This window comes from Scyliorhinus torazame, chromosome 16, assembly GCF_047496885.1.
Source record: "Scyliorhinus torazame isolate Kashiwa2021f chromosome 16, sScyTor2.1, whole genome shotgun sequence".
NCBI classification, from domain to species: Eukaryota; Metazoa; Chordata; class Chondrichthyes; order Carcharhiniformes; family Scyliorhinidae; genus Scyliorhinus; species Scyliorhinus torazame.
Window position 1 is genome coordinate 125,742,308 of NC_092722.1, and position 13,602 is coordinate 125,755,909.

Sequence of the window (13,602 nt, forward strand, 5' to 3'; positions counted from 1 at the left end):
CAGGCCCGAGGAAGAAGGAGGTGCGTGAAGGTTTGCCGTCAAGGGAAAGGGTCAGCCCGGCAACAAGAAAGATGGCGAAGGCTGGGTTGCTGACTGAGGTTGCGCCCTTCACAGTAGAGAAAATGACCGAGGTGATGACCATGGAATTTAAAAAACAGTTTGCTAAGCACATGGAGGTAATGAGGAAGGAAATGATGGTAGAAATGAAGGTGCTGATGGAGGAGGCGATTGCCCCGGTGAAGGCAGCGGTGTCAAATTCATCAGCCAAGGTGCAGGAGCAGTGTAAGAAACTGAAGGGGGTGGAGGAGACCTTGTCACAACATAACGATCAGCTCACCTCGATGGATGAGGAGCTGCAGAGGGTGGTGGAGGCCAACAAAGGACTGAGAGCGAAGTTGGAAAATAGATCTAGACGGCAGAACTTAAGAATCGTGGGTCTGCTCGAAGTGGTGGAGGGCCCAAGACTGACTGAGTACTTTGCCATGACATTGGCAGAGCTGTTGGGGGAGGGGGAAGGTTCTCCCCGGTACGAACTGGATCGGGCTCATCGATCGTTGAGGCCTGAATCTAAGGCGAATGAACCGCCAAGGGCGGTAATAATTTGTTTTCACAAGTGCCATGGAAAGCAGAAGATCCCTGAGTTGGGCAAATAAGAAGCGGGAGGTGCAGTGGGCAGGAGCTGGTGTGCACAAATACCAGGACTTTACCGTGGAGCTGGCAAGGAGGCAGGCAGCCTTCGGTCAAGTAATAATAACCTTTATTATTGACACAAGTAAGCTGACATTAACACTGCAATGAAGTTACTGTGAAAATCCCCCAGTGGCCACACTCCGCCGCCTGTTCGGGTACACAGAGGGAGAATTTAGAATATCCAATTCACCTAACAAGCACGTCTTTCGGGACTTGTGGGTGGAAACCGGAGTACCCGGAGGAAACCCACGCAGACATGGGGAGAACCTACAGACTCCACACAGACAGTGACCCAAGCCGGGAATCGAACATGGGACCCTGGCGCTGTGAAGCAATAGTGATAATCACTGTGCTACTGGGGAAGGCGGCACTGTCGTGGCATATCCAGCGAAGGTGAGGGTGACCCACAACTCAAAAGACTTTCACTTAAAATAGAATAATAGAATTTACAGTGCGGAAGGAGGCCATCCGGCCCATCGAGTCCGCACGGCCCTTGGAAAGAGCACCCTACTTAAACCCACGCCTCCACCCTAATCCTGTAACCCAGTACCTCACCTAACCATTTGAACACTGAGGGAATTTAGCATGGCCAATCCATCTAACCTGCACTTCTTTGGACTGTGGGAGGAAACCGGAGCACCCGGAGGAAACCCACGCACACATGGGGAGAAAGTGCAAACTCCACACAGACAGTCACCCAAGGCCGGAATTGAGCCCGGGACCCTGGAGCTGTGAGGCAGCAGTGGTAACGATTCTAAGGGTGAAGATGGTGGAGACCTTCGTGACGGCAAAAGGACTGGGGCAGAAATTAGAAATTGGACTGAGGATTGGTCTTCGACCGAGGGTAGGGTGTTTAAGATTGTATATAATTCTCTTTTCTAAGGGCAGCACGGTGGCGCAGTGGTTAGCACCGAGGACACAGGTTCGATCCCGGCCCCGGGTCACTGTCCGTGTAGAGTTTCACATTCTCCGCTTGTCTGCGTGTCTCACCCCCACAACCCAGAAAGATTTACAAGTTTGGTGGATTGGCCACACTAAATTGTTCCTTAATTCGAAAAAAAAAATTGGGTACTTTAGACTTAATTTTTTTTTCAATTCTATTTTCTATTTCATGTTGGTATATGTGATTACAGGGTGTGAAGTGCCTGTTTGGATAGGGTAAGAGCTGGGATATTTTGCAATGATGGGATTTGTTTGTTTGCACTGGGTTTGTTTATTTCTTTGTTTTCTGGGACTGGGTAGGGGGGAGGGGTCTGGGGGGGAAGTGGGGCCTGGGCAGGGGCCTCCACACTAGCAACCTTAAGTTGGCTAGTGAACGGGAGTGTGGCGGGGGGAGGGGCCGGGGTCGTCGGAACCTAGTCGAACAGGTTTCCATGGGCCTGGGAGGTGTGAAAAGTGGAGGGAGGGGATCGATACTTTGTGAGGTGTTTTCGCGAGGAAGTGGATGGGGGGGGGAAATCAGGGAGGAGTTCGATGGCAACAAAGGGACGGGGCGTGCCAAGCCCATTGGGCAGGGCCCTGAGTTATGCAGATGGTAGATAGGAGAGGCGGGGGAGGGGGGAGGGTCCGACCCCCGATGTTGCCATGTAACAAGAGACCCACCTGAAGGTGAAGGACCAGGTGAGGCTCAAGAAGGGCTGGGTGAGCCAAGTATTTCATTCGGGGTTTGACAGTAGGGCCCAGGAGGTAGTGGTATTTTTTGGTAAGAGGGCGAGGTTCCAGATGGAGATGGTTGTGGCGGACCAGGGGGAAGATATGTAATAGTAACAGGGATGTTGGAGGGGAGGTTGGTGGCGCTGGCAAGTGTGTATTGACCTAACTGGGATGATGCAGGATTTGTGAAGAAGGTGTTCGGGGTCATCCCGGACTTAGACTCATATGAGCTAATAGTGGGAGGGGATTGGAAAATGGTGCCAGAACCAAGGATGGGCAGGTCACAGCCGTGCTCGCTTGCCCAGTTGGGGTGGGGGGGGGGGGGAGAAGCCGCTGACCGGGCTCATGAGGGAGATGGGAGGAGTGGACCCTTGGAGGTTATTGCGCCCGAGGGAGCGGGAGTACTTGTTCTTCTCCTCGGTTCACAAAGTATTTTGGGGATAGACATTTTGTGGTAGGGAAGGTGTTGCTGGCTGGGATTAGGGGATCAGAGTACTCGGCGATAGTGATTTCAGACCATGCGCCGCACTGAGTGGATGTGGAGAGAGGGGTAGGTCCTCAGAGGCCAGGATGGAGAACGGACGCGGGGTTGTTAAGGAAGCTTCCGTGAGAAGATTGGGAAAGTGATTGAGGAATTCGTCGGTAGGATTTAACTGTACAGGGGAAATATCACAGCCGGTGGTATGGGAGGCCCTGAAGACAGTAGTGAGGGGGAGGTGATATCATTTAATGATGTGGAGATGCCGGCGTTGGACTGGGGTGGGCACAGTAAGAAGTCTTACAACACCAGATTAAAGTCCAACAGGTTTGTTTCGAATCACTAGCTTTTGGAGTGCAGCTTCTTCCCTAGGTGAATGAAGAGGTGGGTTCCAAAAACACGTATATAGACAAATTCAATGATGCAAGAATGCGAGTCTTTGCAGGTAATTAAGTCTTTACAATCCAGACGGTGCGACTGGAAAGAGGGATAATCACAGGTTAAAGAGGTGTGAGTTGTCTCAAGCCAGGACAGTTGGTAGGATTTCGCAAGCCCAGACCAGATTGTGGGGAGTGAATGTAATGCAACATGAATCCAAGGTCCCGGTTGAGGCCATACTCATGTGTGCGGAACTTGGCTATAAGTTTCTGCTCGCCGATTCTGCGTTGTGGCGCATCCTGAAGGCCGCCTTGGAGAACACTTACCCGATATCATTTAAGGCCAAGGTGGATAAAGAGGAGAGAGAGGAGCATCAAAGGCTGACAGAGGAGATGTTGGAGGTATACAGAAGGTACGCAGGGAATGCAGATCCGGCTCTTTTGGACAGAAGGAGGGAGCCCCAGGCTAGTTTTGACCTGTTGTCTACGGGGAAGGAGGTACAGCAACTGAGGCGGGGGAGGGGAGCAGTTTATGAATACCAGGAGAAGGCGGGGCTCATGCTGGCCAGGTCAACTTTGGATGGAGGCGGCGACAAAAGAGATGGTCCAGGTGCGGGATAATTGGTGGTGGCTCCGGAGCAGATTAATAAGGTGTTTGAGGAATTCTATAAAGGCTGTATATCATAGAATTTACAGTGCAGAAGGAGGTCATTCGGCCCATCAAGTCTGCACCGGCTCTTGGAAAGAGCACCCTACCCAAGGTCAACACCTCCACCCTATCCCCATAACCCAGTATCCCCACCCAACACTAAGGGCAATTTTGGACACTATGGGCAATTTATCATGGCCACCCACCTAACCTGCACATCTTTGGACTGTGGGAGGAAACCGGAGCACCCGGAGAAAACCCACGCACACACGGGGAGAACGTGCAGACTCCGCACAGACAGTGACCCAAGCTGGAATCGAACCTGGGACCCTGGAGCTGTGAAGCAATTGTGCTGTCCACCATGCCACCGGAAGAAGAGTAATTGATGACGGTCCTAGAGAGATTCGGGAATGAGCCAAAATTTATGGAATGGGTACGCCTACTATATAGGGAACCAATGGCGAGTGTCCGCACAAATAACATGAGCTTGGGGTATTTGCTCTGCACCGGGGGTCCCCCCTCCTATTTGCATTAGCGATAGAGCCATTGGCCATCGCTTTGAGAAGTTCGGGGCTGTGGAAGGGGATAGTGCGGGATGGGGGGGGTGGTGGAACATTGGGTGTCTTTTCAGACAATTTATTGTTATATGTCTCAGAGCTGATTATGTCAGTGTGGAACATAATGGGACTTCTCCAAAGATTTGGGTTGTTTTCAGGATCTAAATTAAATTTGGAAAAGAGTGCATTTTTTGTGGTGTCCCAGGCAGGGGTGGGAGCGAGAGTGGGGGGGCTGCCATTTTGCAGGGCAGCAGCGCACTTCATGTACCTGGGAGTGGTGGGACTGAGGGGGTCTCCGTGGGCACAATTTTATTAGTTGATCAGGAGGGTGAAAGCAGACTTGGCAAGGTGGGACAACCACCCTCTATCATTGGCTGGGCCCCCCAAATTTTCAATACTATTATTGGGCGGCGTAGCGGAAAATGTGACAAGTTGGCTCGTGGGGGAGGGGAGCCCCGGTGGGTTAGGATGGAGGAACATCTGTGTAGGAGGTAGGGGCTGAGGGCACTGGTAATGGCGCCGCTTCCGAGGGCCCCGGGCAAATACTCCGGGACTCCGGTGGTGGTGACAACTCTGAAGATTTGAAGTCAGTTGAGGCAACACTTTAAGCTGGGGGCTGAGTCAGGGGAGATGCCAATCAGGGGGATTCATAGGTTCAAACTGGGGCAGATGAGTAGGAGGCTTCAGAGATGGGAGGAGAGGGAGATCAGAGTATTAAAAGACCTGTTGCTGGGGGGACGGTTTGCGAGGTTGAAAGAGTTGGGGGAGAAGTATGGATTGGAGCAAGGGGAAGGATTTCGGCACCTGCAGCTCCGAGACTTTGCAAGGAAGGAGATTTCGAGCATCCCGATAGCGCCGGCTCCCTCGTTGCTGGAAGAAGCATTGACGGCAAGGGGACTGGAGAAGGGTGGGTTTCGGCAATTTCTGTGAAAATTCTGGAGAAAGATATCAGAGAATCATAGAATTTACAGTGCAGAGGGAGGCGATTCGGTCCATTGAGTCTGCACCGACTCTTGGAAAGAGCACCCTTCTTAAGCCCACACCTCCACCCTATCCCCATAACCCAGCAACCCCACCTAACCTAAGGGCAATTTTCCATGGTCAATCCACCTAACCCACACATCTTTGGACAGTGGAAGCCCAAATAAATGGACCCCACGTTGTCAAGAGTCAGAAATTCCAGTAGATCCCCCCGCCAAGCCGAGGCACAGGGTGGAGAAGCTGACCACCACACCAACAGGACCTGCCTCTGGGCAATCAGCGAGGTGAAGGCTAAAACATCTCCCCGCACCTGCCTGCAGCTTGGGCCGGTCCAACACCCCAAAACTGGCCTCTATGGGACGTGATTCCACATTCACATGTAATACCCCGACATGATACTAAAGACCTCTCACCAATACCTCTCCAGCTCCGGGGACACGGGGAGAACGTGCAGACGCCACACAGACAGTGACCCAAGCCGGGAATTGAACCTGTGACCCTGGAGCAGTGAAGCAACTGTGCTAACCTCTATGCTACCTTGCCACCCAACATGTTTGACATGTTTGCATTACCAGAGTCCTAGACTTCAAAGATAAATGCAAATTACTGTGAAGGCTGGAATATGAAACGAAACATAAAATACTGGACAATCTTTTTTTTCCCCCCGACAGCACCCTGTCCTATACTGGACAATCCTAGCAGATCTGGCAGCATCTGTGGAGAGAAAAGGGAGCTAATATCTTGAGTCTGGATGACATGGTGTCCATGAAAGGGATTAAGGCCAAGTGGGAAGAAGGCCAGTTGGGGAGGTAATGTAAGAAGGTTTTATCATGGTCTGTTGACTGGCCGAAGTGAATGATGAACTACAGATCATCTAGTTTAAATAATTTATTATGAAACAACTGTGTGATAAGATAACTAGGATAAATAAAATAATAAACTACTAACACTAATTAACTGTTGTCGAGCTACTGCAAAATACGTCTATCCTCCAGCATGACTTACTCCCAACTCCCAGACAACAGGGTCACGTGGTGGGTTTACATTGCCTAGTGGTCGGAGGTTATGCATAACAGTATGTACAAACTTGCTTTATGCATATCATCACAGGTTTGTGGTGTGAGGTGCTGCAAAGAGTGAACATCTCAACCTCATGCATGACGTTGGGGCTGATACAACTGTTGTGTGTAGGGCACATCTCACGAGGGCGAGGATGAGTCGACTCTTCAAGGGAGTGGAGGATGTTTGTGAGCAATGTGGGAGGAGCCCCACAAACCATGTACATCTGTTTTGGTCCTGCCCGAAGCTGGAGAGGTATTGGAGGGACGTCTTTAGTATCATCTCGGGGTATTACATGTATTACATAGAGGCCAGTTTTGGGGTGTCAGACTGGCCCGAGTTGCAGGCGGGTGCAGGGGAGATGTTTTAGCCTTTGCTTCGCTGATTGCCCAGAGGCAGGCGTTGTTGGGGTGGAGGTCAGCTTCTCCACCCTGTGGTTCGGCTTGGCGGGGGATCTACTGGATTTTCTGACTCTTGACAAGGTGGAATTTGAGCTAAGAGGGATGAAGGAGGGGCTCTACAATTCGTGGGGACCATTTATTATGTACTTTCAGGAACTGGTTGCCACTGATCATGGGGGCGGTGAAGTGGGGCGGTGTTGGGTTTACTGTTTCATTGTTTTGTTGATAATGTTTATCTGGAATGGACAAATTGATGTATTGGGTGTATATTGAGGGGGGTGTTGTTTCTGGGGATTGTTCCCGTGTTTGGTTTGCATTTGTTTTTGTTTTGTTGTTTATTTGATGAAAATGTGGAGAATAAAAAGATTTTTTTTTAAATTGCAAATTTCTTGGACCTTTAAAGAATGCCAGTTAGGCTGGTCAAAAGCTGTTGTAACTCGGCTGAACTTGTGCAGTGCAAAGCTCCACCCATTTGTACCAGAATTTTACCTTTGAAATCTCTCCAAGTCCACCGGGTTGAATATTTAAGTGAGCCAACACCTTTTTCAGGGGAGAGCCTGGATGACTGAAAGTCACTTAACCCAATGTGGTCTTCAAAGCATTTCTAACCCAGTTTGAATGCAGCAAATGTTGATGTGGAAGTAAGAGGTAGATCATTGATTTTACAGCAGTAAAACGTATGGCCATGAGTTCAATTTCTTTCGCTTTATCTTAACAAAGAATGTTATTAGATTCAATAAGTAGTTGATCCTAAGGGGGGGAACAGGTCATACAGCCTCTCGCACACCATCACACCCTTTCTTCCTCCTATGTACTATATTCATGTTGATTGTTACTGCCTAACCATCCATGTTTACACACACACACACACTGTATGCCGAGCCCCAGTGTCCAGAGTGTCAAAAGCAAATGCCAAGACCCCATGACCATAAAAGTTCCTGAATTATTGGCATGAGGACACATTGGGATTCACATAACAGTCCTTTGCAGTCAGTGGTAGCAGAGGTTGGAAGTGATTGGGAGAGTGGGAGAACGCAGACAATCGGCTGGATTCTCCATTTCTGAGGCTATGTCCGGAGCATGTATCTAGTCTTACAACCAAAGGGTCGACGCCACCCCCGCACCGATGGTCTGCCCGGTGGGGGGCGAGCAGCTGCTCCACGTAAGGCCCCCGGCTTTACCTGCAGACACAGACGGAGAATTGCCGGGTCCGTGACCATGCATGTGCACGGCAGCAACCTGCGGCGGTCGCGCCGTCCAACATGGTGCCGGCAACGCGTGGGCCCGGCCTGCCAGATAGTGCCCCCCTGTAACCCACCTCGCCACCCGGACCACCCCCGAACAGTCCCCCCAGCTCCTGCCGAAGCCCGCCCCCCCCCCCCCCCCCCCCGACTGTGGCGACGCTGGTCACAGTCCGCAGCCGCCACGCAAGGTCCCCGAAAGCTGTGAGCAGACACGCCCCACGCCGTCAGATAGTCGGCACATCGGGGACGGTGACGTCCTGAGGCCGTCCCAATGGCGTGCGGCGTACTCAGCGGTGATGCCGTTTTGAGGGGGCGGAGCATCTGAAAAATGGCACCGCCCCCAACTTTGCTGTCAAAACGGATTCCACAGCCAATCGCCGAATGCGATTTCGGCAATTCGAGAATCTAGCCCTAAGTGTTGATGCTGTGGCGGATTTGTGGACTTCTACTACAGCAAAGCTGGCACCTCAACTGAACCAATTCAACGACCATTAAGGGCCTTGGCGCCACATGGAACACAATCGATTCCAATGGGAAATGATGCGGGCTTCGCTGGGTTTGCAACTGACACTCAGGAGGCTGACAAGCTGTAGCCACATATACACACTTCACTCCCCACACACACCATCCCAGCCAACAAGATGGCAGCGAGGATAGCGACAGCCCGCTTCACGGGCGCCGAGCCGAGACCCTGCTGGATGGAGGAGAGGCGGTTGACCCTGTACCAAGGCCCGGGAAGGAGGCTGCGAAGCGCCGCTGTTCACCGAGCCTGGGCACAGGTACCAGAGGTGGTCAGTGCCGTGGGCAACACCATCCAAACCGGCCAGAAGTGCAGGAAAAAACTGCACAACTTCCTCAGGGCGGCCAGGGTGAATAGGCAACACTGTGCCCCTGGCACTAACCCCCCGACCCACACACCCGTAACGCCACGCAACCCCCACCCTGAGGGCAGCCGAGCCCCCACCCTGAACTACATGACGGGGCTCATAACGGCCACTATGGCCACTGAGGCCAGCAGCTACCCACCTCCTGGGCTGCATGCATCGGACTGTCTCACACTGTGCATTTTCTGTTTGCTCTCCCCCCAGAAGAGGGGCGCCTCTAACCGCTGGGAGCAGGGGGAAACTGGAGGAATACCACCAGACCTGTGGCCCCTTACCGCAGCACAACAGAGGGCATTTGACTTCGACAGACCCCCCCCACTCCCCAAACACCCCCTCCGCAGAACACTGCCACCACCCCCACACCCACACAACCCTCACACCCACCACCACATCACCCTCACACATACCAACCACCCTCATACCCAACGCCACCCTCCACACCAACACCACCCCCACACCTCCACTTCACCACCACCTTCACCCTGACTCCCCCCCTCAATCACCCCCATTCCCCAGAACACCCCCACCAGCCCCAGGCCCGCAATGCAATCATACATCTTATCTTGTGTTTTGTAAGGAGCTGCTGGTGGTGAGGCGTGCCCTGCTGGTGTCCGCCCCGGCACCAACCGCAGCCACAGTCAGCACCCCAGGCGCTGACCAGCAACGGTGATGATACTGACAGGGACGGCAATCACCGGCCCTAATCCCAGGACACCCCGGAGCTCGGGTCCGGGGATGAAACAGCGTTCCCATCACAGCGGTCTCCAACATCCTCCACCATCCCAGAGACATTCACCTCCGTTGGGCATGTTAGTGAAGAAGCACCTGGGGCATTATCTGGTGCGTACCACACACACACACACATGCTCCGATGCAGCAAGTGGAGGCCAGGGAGATTTTTTGATTAGTGGGGTGGACGGGGAGAGAACAGCGTCTTACCGTGTCGGGGTGTATGAAGCTCTCTGTGCTCCCAGAGTCGATTAGGCCGGACATTTCATGCCCATTGATAAGCACCGTCGTCGTAGCAGTCGATAGTGTTCAGGGCCGAGACTAGTCCAGGGTCACCGAGGCTACTCGAGGCAGCAGTTGAATGTTTTCTTCGGACGGTGTGTGGTCAGCCGAGCTGGGGTCCCGGGAGTCCATCCAAGGTGGCGGCCCCCATTGGTCGCACATGGCCGGGGGTGCACAAAATGGTGGCGCCCATCCATCGCACGCAGCGTCCACGGGACAAGATGACGGCGCCCAGAGGGCGCACGTGGCCATGGAGGAGGAAGATAGCAGCACCCGCTGGCTGCACGGGGACCGTGGAGAGGATTGTGGTGGCGGTCCGTATTCGCCGCCGGAGACCGCCCGGGTCTGGCATACCATCATAAAGTTGCCCTTTTTACCGCATCCCTTGCAGTTGGATGCATGGGCCGGACAGCGCTGTTGGGGGCTTGGCTTGCCCGCAAAAATAGCAGCGGGGCCCCCCGGGGTTGCCAGGCCGTCTTGCAGCACGAGCTTGTGGGGGGATGGGAGATGCCTCGGGGTGGGGGGGGGTGGGGGGAGTTCCACACTGCCCAGGGGGCTGCTGCGCGGTCGTGGACGTAAGCGCGGGCGTTTTGGGAGGCCACATCTAGGGAACAGGAAAGGGCCCGTGCCTCCTTGAGGCCTAGTGTCTCTTTCTCCAGAAATCGCTGGCGGATTTGGGAGGACAGCATACCTGCAACGAAAGCGTCCTGGATCAAAAGTACTGTGTGGTCGCTCGCCGAAACTTGCGGGCAGCTGCAGTTTCTCCCCAACACCAGGAGCACACGGTAGAATTCTTCCAGTGATTCCCCAGGGATTTGTCGCCTCGTCGCTAGCAGATATCGGGTGCTTTTTCCCGACTGTTTTGTTCTCTCTCTTTCTTCGGAACTAATTTCGGGAGCCGTTCGGAGGAGGAGCAGTCTCTGTGAGTATAAAAACCTAACGGTAACTTTGTTTTCCAGTTTTTTTCCCCAAAAGTGACGTCAGAGGGAAGCTGTGATCTGATTGGTTGATAGCAAATCTGCCCCAAATTTTAAAAAAAACACAACTAAACTCGTAAACTTAAATTTAATTAATTAATTAATTAGTGATGGCTGGTCAGGTGATGTGCTTAAGCTGCTTGATGTGGGAGCAGGCAAATCCCATTGCGAGCTGCAGCGACCACATCTGCAGTAAGTGTTGGCTGCTTGAAGAGCTCCGGCTCAGAGTTGATGAGCTGGAGTCTGAGCTTCAAACACTGAGGCACATCCGGGAGGGGGAGACATACCTGGACACTGTGTTTCAGGAGGCAATCACACCTGTCAGAGTAGGTAGTTTAAATCCTGCCAGTGGCCAGGGACAGCAGGATGTGACTGCAAGTCAGGCAGGTAAAGGGAACCAGCAGTCAGGAACTCAGGAGCCTCAGCCCTTGACCCTGTCCAACAGGTATGAGGCACTTGCTCCCTGTGTGGATGGCGAACAGGGCTGCAGGAAGGATGAGTCAGCTGACCAAGGCACCATGGTTCAGCAGGCCATTCAAGGGGAGGGAGTAAATAGGCAAGTTGTAGTTGTAGGGGATTCTATTATCAGGGGGATAGATAGTATCCTTTGTGAGCAGGATAAAGAGTCCCGCATGGTATGTTGCCTGCCCGGTGCTAGGGTGCGGGACATCTCTGACCGCTTTGAAAGGATACTGGAGAGGGAGGGGGAGGATCCAGTTGTTGTGGTCCATGTCAGTACCAACAACATAGGCAAGTCTAGAAAAGAGGACCTGTTTAGAGATTATAAAGAGCTAGGATTCAAATTAAAAAACAGGTCCTCAAGGGTCATAATCTCTGGATTACTGCCCGAGCCACGTGCAAATTGGCATAGGGAGGCAAGAATAAGGGAAGTTAACACGTGGCTGAAAGAGTGGTGTGGGAAAGAGGGGTTCCTTTTCATGGGACACTGGCATCAGTTCTGGGACAGGGGGGACCTATACCGTTGGGATGGTCTCCACCTGAACTGAGCTGGGATCAGTGTTCTAGCGAAAAGAGTAAATAGGGTGTTCAATAGCACTTTAAACTAGAGATTGGGGGGGAAGGGAAAGTCAGGGAACCAAGAGGTGAAGAAATCAGTGGGAAGCGTAGCTGCTTAGGAATACAAAAAAGCACGAAAAGACAAAACTCAGGAGAGGTTACGATAGTCCCAATCCCACAAAATATGACACAGTGTATGGAAAGGCTCAGTAAACCAAGGTCCACCACACTAAGAAAACAAAAAGGGACGGTCAATAGAGAATTAAAGGTGCTATATTTAAATGCGCGCAGTGTACGGAACAAGGTAGATGAGCTTGTGGCCCAGATTGTGACTGGCAGGTATGATGTGGTAGGCATCACAGAGACGTGGTTGCAGGGGGTTCAGGACTGGCATTTAAACATCCAGGGATTCACAACCTATCGAAAAGACAGAGAGGTGGGCAAAGGGGGAGGGGTTGCCGTGTTAATTAGGAATGAAATTAAATCAATAGCACTAAACAACATAGGGTCAGATGATGTGGAGTCTGTGTGGGTAGAGTTGAGGAACCACAAAGGCAAAAAAACCATAATGGGAGTTATGTACAGGCCTCCTAACAGTGTTCAGGACCGGGGGCACAAAATGCACCACGAAATAGAAAGTGCATGTCAGAAAGGCAAGGTCACAGTGTTCATGGGGGACTTCAATATGCAGGTGGACTGGGTAAATAATGCTGCCAGTGGACCCAAGGAAAGGGAATTCATTGAATGTTTACAGGAGGGCTTTTTGGAACAGCTTGTGATGGAGCCCACGAGGGAACAGGCCATTCTGGACTTAGTGTTATGTAATGAGCCAGACTTGATTAAAGATCTTAAAGTAAGGGAACACTTAGGAGGCAGTGATCATAATATGGTAGAATTCAATCTCCAATTTGAAAGAAAGAAGGTAGAATCAGATGTAAAGGTGTTACAGTTGAATAAAGGTACAGGGGCATGAGGGAGGAACTGACGAAAATCGACTGGGAGCAGAGCCTAGTGGGAAAGACAGTAGAACAGCAATGGCAGGAGTTTCTGGGAGTAATTGAGGACACAATACAGATGTTCATCCCAAAGAAAAGAAAGGTTATCAGAGGGGGATTAGGCAGTCATGGCTGACAGAGGAAGTTAGGGAATGTATCAAAGCAAAAGAGAAAGCCTATAATGTGGCAAAGAGTAGTGGGAAGTCAGAAGATTGGGAAGTCTACAAAAACAAACAGAGGATAACAAAGAGAGAAATAAGGAAAGAGAGGATCAAATATGAAGGTAGGCTAGCCAGTAACATTAGGAATGATAGTAAAAGTTTCTTTAAATACATTAAAAACAAACGGGATGCAAAAGTAGACATTGGGCCGCTCCAAAATGACGCTGGTAATCTAGTGATGGGAGACAAGGAAATAGCTGAGGAACTAAATAAGTACTTTGCGTCAGTCTTCACAGTAGAAGACATGAGCAATATCCCAACAATTCAGGAGAGTCAGGGGGCAGAGTTGAACATGGTAGCCATCACAAAGGAGAAAGTGCGAGAGAAACTAAGAGGTCTAAAAATTGATAAAATCTCCAGGCCCAGATGGGCTACATCCTAGAGTTCTAAAGGAGATAGCTGAAGAAA

General features: G+C 51.6%; 1 protein-coding gene across 5 annotated transcripts in view; it reads right to left on the reverse strand.

Annotated features, from left to right (window-relative positions):
* The window catches only part of LOC140393051 (monocarboxylate transporter 12-like), a 215,666-nt gene that overhangs the window by 87,338 nt on the left and 114,726 nt on the right, over nucleotides 1-13,602 (reverse strand). Inside the window, exon 1 of one of the 5 annotated variants that reach the window (XM_072479002.1) lies at nucleotides 10,676-10,908. The exons of the other annotated variants lie outside the window; for them this stretch is intronic. The gene's annotated coding sequence lies outside the window, so the exon portion shown is untranslated. Of the gene's footprint in view, nucleotides 1-10,675; nucleotides 10,909-13,602 lie in introns of those variants that run through there. 5 annotated transcript variants of the gene reach the window in all.